Here is a 9,992-nt window from a genome sequence, read left to right on the forward strand (position 1 = left end):
GATCCGCCATAAATAGTGCACATTAAACTTTGTTAGTCATACGTATTTGTTTTCATTGTAGTAAGAATTCAATTTGCAGATGGTGCTCGTTAGTTTTCAAAAAACAATTAAACCCTGCCTAAACCAAACCATGGTCATTTTGGTATATTTTGGACGATATGACAAAATAATTGAGCACACTAAATTCGTCGGTGTTTTGTAAAAAGGGCGAATTAACCAAAATGCTATTTTACAGGAGGAGGATTTTTAACTTTTGACATTTATTTGTTTATTACCTGTAGATGATTATAAATATCTAATAAGTTTATAATAAAGCTTAGAAAGAACACTGTCATTATAATAGGTATTATTATATAATATTTTAAAGGGCCTAATATGTCACATTTGCTTTTTATTTCGTAATTTTAATTAATTTAATTTTAGTCGATTATCGTTTTAAGTACTTTCCTGTGGAGATACAAATTCGCCGTTTTTACAAAACAAAGCTAGTGGGGTACATACTGTATTTTCATTAAAATCTCGATTTCGCCAAAATGGTCGATTCGCCTTTTTCATTAATTTTTTTTTGTTTTTTTTTTTAAATTTTTTAATTTGTTTTTATTACACATATTGTTCGTTATCTATCTATAAAATATCCAAAGTTATGTATGATTTAATTGCATAATTTTAGATATTTTATATCTAAATAGACGAGTTTTTTTTTACTATTATCTATTATGGCTTGGGTTTCGCAGTTTTAATTGAATTTTAAAAACTAACCGACACCATCTGTAAATTGTTGTATTATTTCAATGAAAACAAATACGTATGACTGACAAAGATTAGTGTGCACTATTTATGGAGGATCTTAACAGCCTACCTCCACACTTCGCAGTCATAATATGTACATATTGTGATCTTAACTTTAAGTTAAATGTTATTCTAATTACGCTATGTAAATTACTGTTAGTTCCATAGTTTGGTTTCCGTTCCTTGTGACTTGGCCCAAATAATTAACCGATAACCCAATCAAACGGATTCGTCTGTAATTCAAATCGAGCTTCTGCAGTCTACTAGGTAACTAGGTCTAGATAATAAATACAATCGAGTAACTATCAAGTTTTTTCAATAGAATTGCTTATCTATTTATTTTATTTTTTTCATAAGTAATAATAAATTTTATATTTTATTTCAAGCTTCTAGATCAGGGGAGGGCAAACTTTTTGGCTGGAGGGCCAAATTCAAGAATTCAAAATGAGTGGCGGGCCGCAAGTAAAATACCATTTTTAGATATACACTATTTATTATCACGAAAAATAAACATTATAAAAAAAATAATGAGAAGAATGAAACTGTTGTACATTTTTGAACATTTTTTTCAAATTCAGGTGTTAATTTTGTAGTTGAAATTTTCAAAACTGCTTGTAAATGGGCATCGGAGATATTTGATCGTAAAGAATTTTTATTGAGGTTCATGATCGAAAATGTTTGTTCACATATATAGATTAATCCAAAAATAACGAACATTTTTCTTGCATAATCTTTAAGTTGGTCGAATTTGTCTGAATTGAGGGCATTGTAAAATTTGGAGATTTCTTCACGACGATGCAATTCTCTTAAATCAGTGTCACACTGCAGATCAATAATCTCAAGTCGTATCTCTGTCGGTACACTATCAATATCTATTGAAAATGGATCGCGTACTATTGCTAAACAAATTTTAATCTATTGTCAATATTTTTTAAAAAATATATAAAAAAGTTATTCGTTATCAGAAGTACAATTAATGATATCGGGCCGCAAAAAAATACCCGGCGGGACACATGCGGCCCGCGGGCCGCATTTTGCCCCCCTCTGTTCTAGATAAGCGAATAAATAATTATTATTGCTGGTAATTATTTACATTTTATAATGTTTTATTAGTTTTCCAATTTTGAGCCACCTGTCAATTTCTTATTAAATTTTTATCATCTGACAGCTAACTAACCTAGAATAAAAATGACACTCAAATAGTTACTATGTTTCTTCATGGATGGCGTTAATTACTATATACAATAATAAAATTAATAACTAACGAGCAGAGAAAATAATTTTTTCAGAAAATTTAATAAATAATTACGAGATAAAAAAGAACTTTTTATATACCTACAACGTTTTAAAATATATGTTGAATTATTATACTCAATATGCTCAAACTTGTACTTGATATGAAGTAAATAAAAAAAAAACAAACAAATATAGAATACTGAAATGCCATGTTGACCTTTCATTTTGATTTCCATAGTAACGCACGTACATATTAATAATTAAGTTGCAAGGACCACCCCTTAGCAACCAATAATAGTCTTTTACTTTTTACGGATTGTTCTGAAATAACTTCACATACAAAACAGAATTAACTGATAATGAATTCAATTCTGCTTAAAGATGGGTAAAAGTATTAAAAGAATGCATTGGCATCGTGTTCTGATATATTCTAAAAGTTTAAAATGTCTAGCTAGTCGGGAAGTTAGTTAAAATCGATTGCAAGATTTGTACTGGACAAACAACCACCGGACAAACAAGAATACGAGCTAATAAAAACGTTGTAATAAATCGGAGTATTAAAATAATTATGTTTTTTATCGTAAACAGCATTTTTTTGAAAAAGGAACCTGAATTCATTTTTCTTCAGCGTTGACTATTCACGACGACTCGACAATTTTCATACATTATTAGGTACTCATATAATTTTGGGGTTGCCATACACGTGTTGTAAAAAATACAATTAATTAGCGTAATAATAAAAATCTCTTGTTTCAGAAATATTAAACTTCTTTGACCGTAGTTACCTAAAATTGCCTGTTGAAAAAATAGTGTAAAACCTAAATTAGTTAAAAACAGATCATGATAATTATGCATGGGGTCATTCGATTTTTCTTACTTAACTGACTTCACGTTTTTTGGTAATGTAGTTTTTCTTAAGAACGAGTGCAGTTGTGGATTACATCCAGGTTTCTTGGGATTGAAGAGTATTCGAGTTTGTTGCCTGTCCAAGTAACATGTCGTTCTCTTTCGATTTTTTTTTAAATTTCTCGTATAGTTTCGGTTTTTATGAATTTGAATTTATGTGATTGTTTTCGTAGTGTACCTACTGATAATTTTTTATATACATCCCCGAAACTCTTGCCGTGACTTGCTACTATCATATTATTATCCACATAAATATTATATAACTATTTTGGGTGAAAGCTGTTTCCTCGTGTCAGGCTCACCAGGCACTAATAGCGAGGGCTGTGTGGCTGGTCAATGCACTCCCTATATATGTAGATATTTTTGGCGATCCATTATACATTCTGTTTTTTTTTAATTTTATTTTATTGTTTAATTTGTATTTTTCGAATTATTGTTTTTTTTATAAAACTATTTTTGCTTTTTTTTCGCCACCTTGTTTTTCTGATTTTCTGAACTGATTACTTGTAATTTTAATTCTAAATGTCATGTTGTGAACGTCCTGAATTAATAATTTGTTATGTACTACACGTGTCTTTTTCAAATAAATAAATAAACATTCTAATACTATTTGGTGCTGGCTGTTTTTTTAATATTACATAGGACAGAAGCCATCTCTGTCGGCAATTTTCCCATTGATAAATTGACCGTTTTACAGAAATATTCATATGAGAGACGTTTTATTGGAAGTATACGAATCGTGAGTGGATCACATCGTCAGATTAATGAATTGATTATCAAACAATTTTCATAGCTCTATATTTTTACGGTCAATTGATTCATGAGGTTTTGCGAATGTGTAGGCTAAAACACTTGTTGAAAGAGACTTGATAAAACATCATTGAGATGAGAAGTTTGAGACTTTAATGTAAATTTTGCCTCACATGAGACACATGCATTTGTTTAATTTTTAGACAAGATTTTTTAAATGAATAATCGTCCAGACCCGCAATATTTTCCGGAATATACTACTGCGACTACATCAGTCATCCAAAGATGTTTATATAATTGCTTGATTCGCAGAAACCAAATATTTCATTTTTAGATTCAACATTCATTGATGAAAAGTATGGACTAGGTATATTTATATTTTATGTACAATACTAAATTTTCTTACGACCGTTTGCCATTGCTACAACCCAACAAATGAAAAACATACACGAAATACCAATTTTCTCCAAAAATTATATTAAAAGTTACAAGTATTTTATAATGAAGGTGGTTTATATTCTACTTGATGAAAACATGGTGGGACTAAAATAAATTTATCAACTTATCACCAGAAAAACGAATTAATGATAGACTCAAATTATTTTTAAACATAGAGTCTACTACCTACAATAATCATTCGTTTTAAGTTGGTGGCATTTCACAATTAGTGTACATAGTGACCCAACGCACAGCAAAAGTTGCCGCGCTACCGGGTAACTTTGCTACAACGCTGGTATGTAATCACTAGACTTAGGATTTTTAGGTATTTAAATATTTTTTTTGAGTGGCCCCACACCAAAATATCAAAAATATCTATCTGTTTCAGACAATTTTGAAAAATTTAAGCCCTATTTGTTAGCACCTATTTTTAAATATTTTTGGATAATTACATAATTTTACATACACATACTTTCACATAAACACAAAATTTCAATTTCAATCACTACCCCCTCAACCCGTGAAAACTAGGTGGGGAACTTGGCTTAGTGCAGTAAATTACTATAGGTACTGCGAATTTGAAAAAGTTACAAGAAATTATGGAGACGCTTGATGTGGAAGATTCCAACTCCATATCAATAGCAAAAGAAATAATGGGAAACCGTTCCATAAAAAATGAATTGGCATTCATCACTTCAAAGTATGGTCATCTGGTAAACACAATTGAAAAATGTTAGAATCATCTACAAAGTTACTAGTGGAGCAAATTAATATTTTAAACAATATTGCCTGCTAAAATAAGAAATGTTCCTGGACCAATTTGGAATAAAAATAAGTACAAAATTAAATAGTGTTTTAAATAAAAATACTGAACGCTGAACTAAACGTTGCAGAATATAATAGCTGTTTTGGAAAATCCAACAGATGCATCTGATATTTCATTTTTTTCTATTTCAGAAATAGTTTCATTTACATACGCAATAATAACATCTGCAGAAGTAGAAAGATGTTTCTCCATCTATAAAAATGTGCTAAGATCAAATAGTCAAGGATTCACTTTCGAAAATTTGAAGCGATATTTTATTACTTATTTTAATAAAGCGTTTTCTGTTTGTGAATAAATAATAAATTAAACTGTTGAAATATGTATGATTTATTGTAATACTTACTTACATTTTAGCACCTATTTTTATTTTTTAGCACATAATTATGAAATTTTATACATATTTTCCATACATAATTTTGAAAAACACTTCTAAGAAAATATTTTCAATAATTAGAATGGTAGGTACATTCTCAAATCTTGTGAATTATTCGTTGAATAAAAGAAATAGTTAATTATAACAGATTTTCCAATTATATCTACATATCCTGTACCTATTATTCATTTTAGCACCTAAAAATCCTAAGCCTATTAATCACTAAATTACAAATGTGTAAACCCCTTGCACTATCAGCAACATTCAGCGTTGATTTCAATATATCTACATCCATCATTTATGTATAACATAAGGTGTCAAATTCACACTGAAAGCAAATCATTTCCTAATACCGAGCAACGACTATTTTCAACAAAACTATTTTTCATATATAATATATCAATAGGTTTCAATTCGATTTCCATATAGTTCATTGCTCTAATCACTTATATATTATTATGTTTACTTATCTTTAGTCTTTTATCCACTCAAAACAATTGAAATATATTTAATGCGTACCCTTCACCTATTTTTTTGTTTACATTCAGTATTAAGACTATTTATATTATTGTATTTTATCGACAGCTTAATCAATAATCTTGGTGTATAGATAACCACGAGAGTCTGTTAATAATGAATTAGTTAAATTTTGTTAATATTTATCACTTAATCAAATCAATATTTTTTTAAATTATGTCATTGTTATTATTAATATTATAAATAATTGTGTGGTATTATGTTGTATAACAAATTTTATTATAAATAATTACAAGATAAAAAGAACTTTTTATATACAACGTTTTTAAATTTCCTGTTGAATCATATAAACTTGACTAGCTTAAACGATCAAAAAAATTGTATTTGATAGAAATAATACTGAAATGTCATTTTGACACTCATATTGATTTCCATAGTAACGCACGTATATATTATTAATTTCCTAGCAACCAATAATAGTGGATTGGATTACGGATTTCTTCCGAAATAACTTTTCGTACAAAACAGAATTAACTGAAAATGAATTCAATTCTACTTAAATGTGGTTAAAAGTATTAAAAAAATGCATTGTCATCGTGTTCTGATATATTCTAAAAGTTTTGAATGTCTAGGCTAGTCGGGAAGTTAATTAAAAATCGATTGCAAGATTTTTACCGGACAAATAAGAACACGACCTAATAAAAACGTTGTAAAAAATGAAAGAATGGTTTTTAAAACGCTATTGAATTTGTAACCAATGTGTATATTAATTTGTTTATTCAATACATGTATATTAATTCATATTGCCAAATATAAAATAAGTACATACTTACCTATATAACAAGTACCTACCTACAACCGTAGTACGAATTATTTCAATAAATTTAGTGACAATTTAATATATAAAACTTCTCCGAGTGACAAAACAAATAAATATGATTAATTTGGGATCCAAGAAATTGATTTAGTAATTTTGTAATAATAACGTATTTTCCACATAATATTATCATTCTTCGTTTTATGATTTTGCTTCTAACGGATTTTGGTATTCGAGTAATAATCGGTCTAGTTTCCGTGTATTGAATTAATTTTTCCTTTCAAATATTACTCGAATTCAGCATTTTTACTATGCATGTATGATTTATAGCGCCTGAATACATGCATGGAACTACTGTCGGCAATTGTGCTTATTTTAAACTGTCATGACAATAACTTTTTACACGTAAAAGTGCTGACTGTCTCTCCAATCTCATTCTTCAAGAGTAAGCGAGGTGCGAGGTTGTCATTTTATACTACTATCTGACAGGTTGTATTTAAAATCGGAGCTCAAAATGAGTAGTTCGTTTTTTTACCGGCATGTTCTCTATCGCTATGTCGCTCTCTATCGCTCTACTTCACAGGCGCAGATCAAAAATAATCTTACTTGCGCGCAATAAATCATCACAGCTTGGAATCTTCCGATCGTGTTAGATTGATGCACGCAATCTTGCCAACTGCAGGATAATACATGTTTCCCCATACATTTTCTTACTGTACACAGTACATCCATGTACGTGTAAACGGGGTATTATGCATTCTAAATTTGAAAAAAATTACTGCCAGAAGTATGCATTTCCATGCGTAAATTTTCATTACACATATTTCAACATATCTGTTTGGCCACTCGAAAAAGTGTTACAAACAAACAACATCGATAAATAGATAACATTACTTTTTTAATGCATCGCAGATTAAATCTATAGGCGAATTAACTATGTAATTCAAATATTAATATTAAAATTATTACCTATTTTCGACGAACACGCCCCATAAAAATATTAATGCAATAGCATAATATTTTAATTCGTTGTGAATGTTGGCTTGGAGAAAATGACAACATAAAATTATGAATTTAGTTTAAATTTATGTCTGGTGAATGTACTTTTTGGCTTACAAACAACCTGGTTTGGTTTCTTTTAATGGGATCGTTCGATACGTTGAGATATACGGTTTATAATAAAATATAGTATTGGTAGGTATACAAAAAATATATATCTTAAACCCCTTGGAAGTGGCGGTGGAGTCTGAAATGATAGCCAATTACGAGCCCTCCTATGATATAAATTAAACCAATTAATTTCTATGCATAGCCCAAACCAAAATAATATAATAGAAATATTATTCAGCAAATATGATTATGCAAAATTTGCAGTTTAATCGGAAGAGTTGTTTATGAAGAGATGCATAGAATAAAAATAAAACACATGATTGCTATTCAAATAACCATAAAATACAAAAAATGACTTCTTAATTTTTATTTTCTGATTTTTATAAATAATTATGACAGAGACTAAAAATTACTTTCTCAAAAATCAGAAAACAATACGTTATGGTTCTATATTATGATAATATTACTTGAAAATTGCAGAAAATGACAGAAATAATTGCCTAAGCATAGTTCTGTGTACTTAATCTGTAGTGCAATTTTATATTATTTTCAGGTATTACAATAATATAATGTAGTTTCCATTTTATCGCATCATAATTTGATAATTAGATTGTTTAGCTCTTATAAAAGTGATATTTTTTAGGGAAAAGTTATACATTCCACGTTTTCAAGTTGGTAAGTAATAAAAAATATTCTTATTATTTATTTTTTATTTACAATATTTAAACTCATTACAGTGAATACTATTATTTTTTTTAAATACACAATTGAAACTAATATTATTACCTATGTATATTTATTTATTATATTATTGTATCCTTATAAATAATTTTGTACGGTCAGGCTTAACATAGTTTGTCATTCAAAAAAATACGTCTTATGGATACGTTCACACCTGTAAATATTCCTTTCAAATTAAATGTAGTTTGGACAGTTTACGTCGTACGAATTCACTTGCTTTTGTCAAAACAACACTCCAGGAGAGACGCGTCGCTGCTTCCGATGAAACCCTAAACGTTTCATTAAAAAATAAACACATTTGTTTTTAAATTACTTTTGTATGGTTTTCAACCACGGTTGAATACAAAAATATTTTTCATATTTTTATACAAATTTAACTATAGATATCCAAAGAAGTAATGCACTATTTTGGGTACTCTTGAGATACATATTCAGGGGAAATCTCAGATATCAAAAGTTGTATAAATATTAGTTTATATAATATATTATTATGTACCTACTTATTAGATATCATTTAATTTTACATCTTTCTCACTCCTATTATATTTAACTCGTTTATTTTTATTCCATATAATTAGTATGTATCTTGGTATTAGGGAATCCAATCCCGAGCCAAAATTCTGATCCCGGGATTTCGGGATTACAATTTTATAATCCCGGGATCCCGGGACTGGTCCCGGGATTGGTATTTTTTCAAAATCGGTCAAAAATAAATCTAGTATAATTTATACTATTTAAGACATATATTGTTAATATTGTATACGTTCAATCTTGGAAATATATAAGTTTAATGGAGTAAATAATATAGTAATATAAATAATAATGTGAATTTAATATGAGATTGCTGCTGAATGAAGATGGGTTAGCGAGATTTAAAATAGTAACGCAAATCATGGTGTACTTATGGCCTTTCCGCTTCATAAATCTAATTAGTCAGCCAAATATGAAACTGCCTTAAAACGTATGAGATCATGGTGGAAATACTTTGTTAATAGTGCTAAGCATTGTTTTTTTTCCAATCTTTCTCATTTTTATTAATTTATGTGAAAAAATAAAATGAATCGGCAACTTACACATGAGTATAAATCAAACTTCATTCAAACTCAGTTTATTTCTAATGTAGTTATTTGTTATTAAAAGTATTTTTTCTGTTATATTTTCGTTTTTATTTTATTTTTCATAAAAAAATGATAAAAAAAATCAATCACGAAAGCTTCGGGATTATGTTTATCATTCCCGGGTATCGAAAATAGCTCGGAATCCCGGGATTGGAATCCCTACTTGGTATGAATTATGTATACGATTAACTCAATTTGATAAGTATTTCATTTAAGAACTACTAGTTAAATTCGTCATAATTAAGTAGGAAGCCCATAGCTTATCTGAAAACGCACACTGGCACGAATACAGCAGTTACAGTCCCGTCGGGTGTCGTATTTTTTTCTAAAAAAATGTTTTGTAATGGGTATATGCATAAGATATTTTCAAATTATGTATGTTCAATATGGTGAATGAGAATGTTACTCACT

This window comes from Rhyacophila brunnea, unplaced genomic scaffold (genome assembly GCF_057557595.1).
Source record: "Rhyacophila brunnea isolate RB1 unplaced genomic scaffold, BYU_Rbru_1.0 scaffold_2, whole genome shotgun sequence".
Taxonomy (NCBI): Eukaryota; Metazoa; Arthropoda; class Insecta; order Trichoptera; family Rhyacophilidae; genus Rhyacophila; species Rhyacophila brunnea.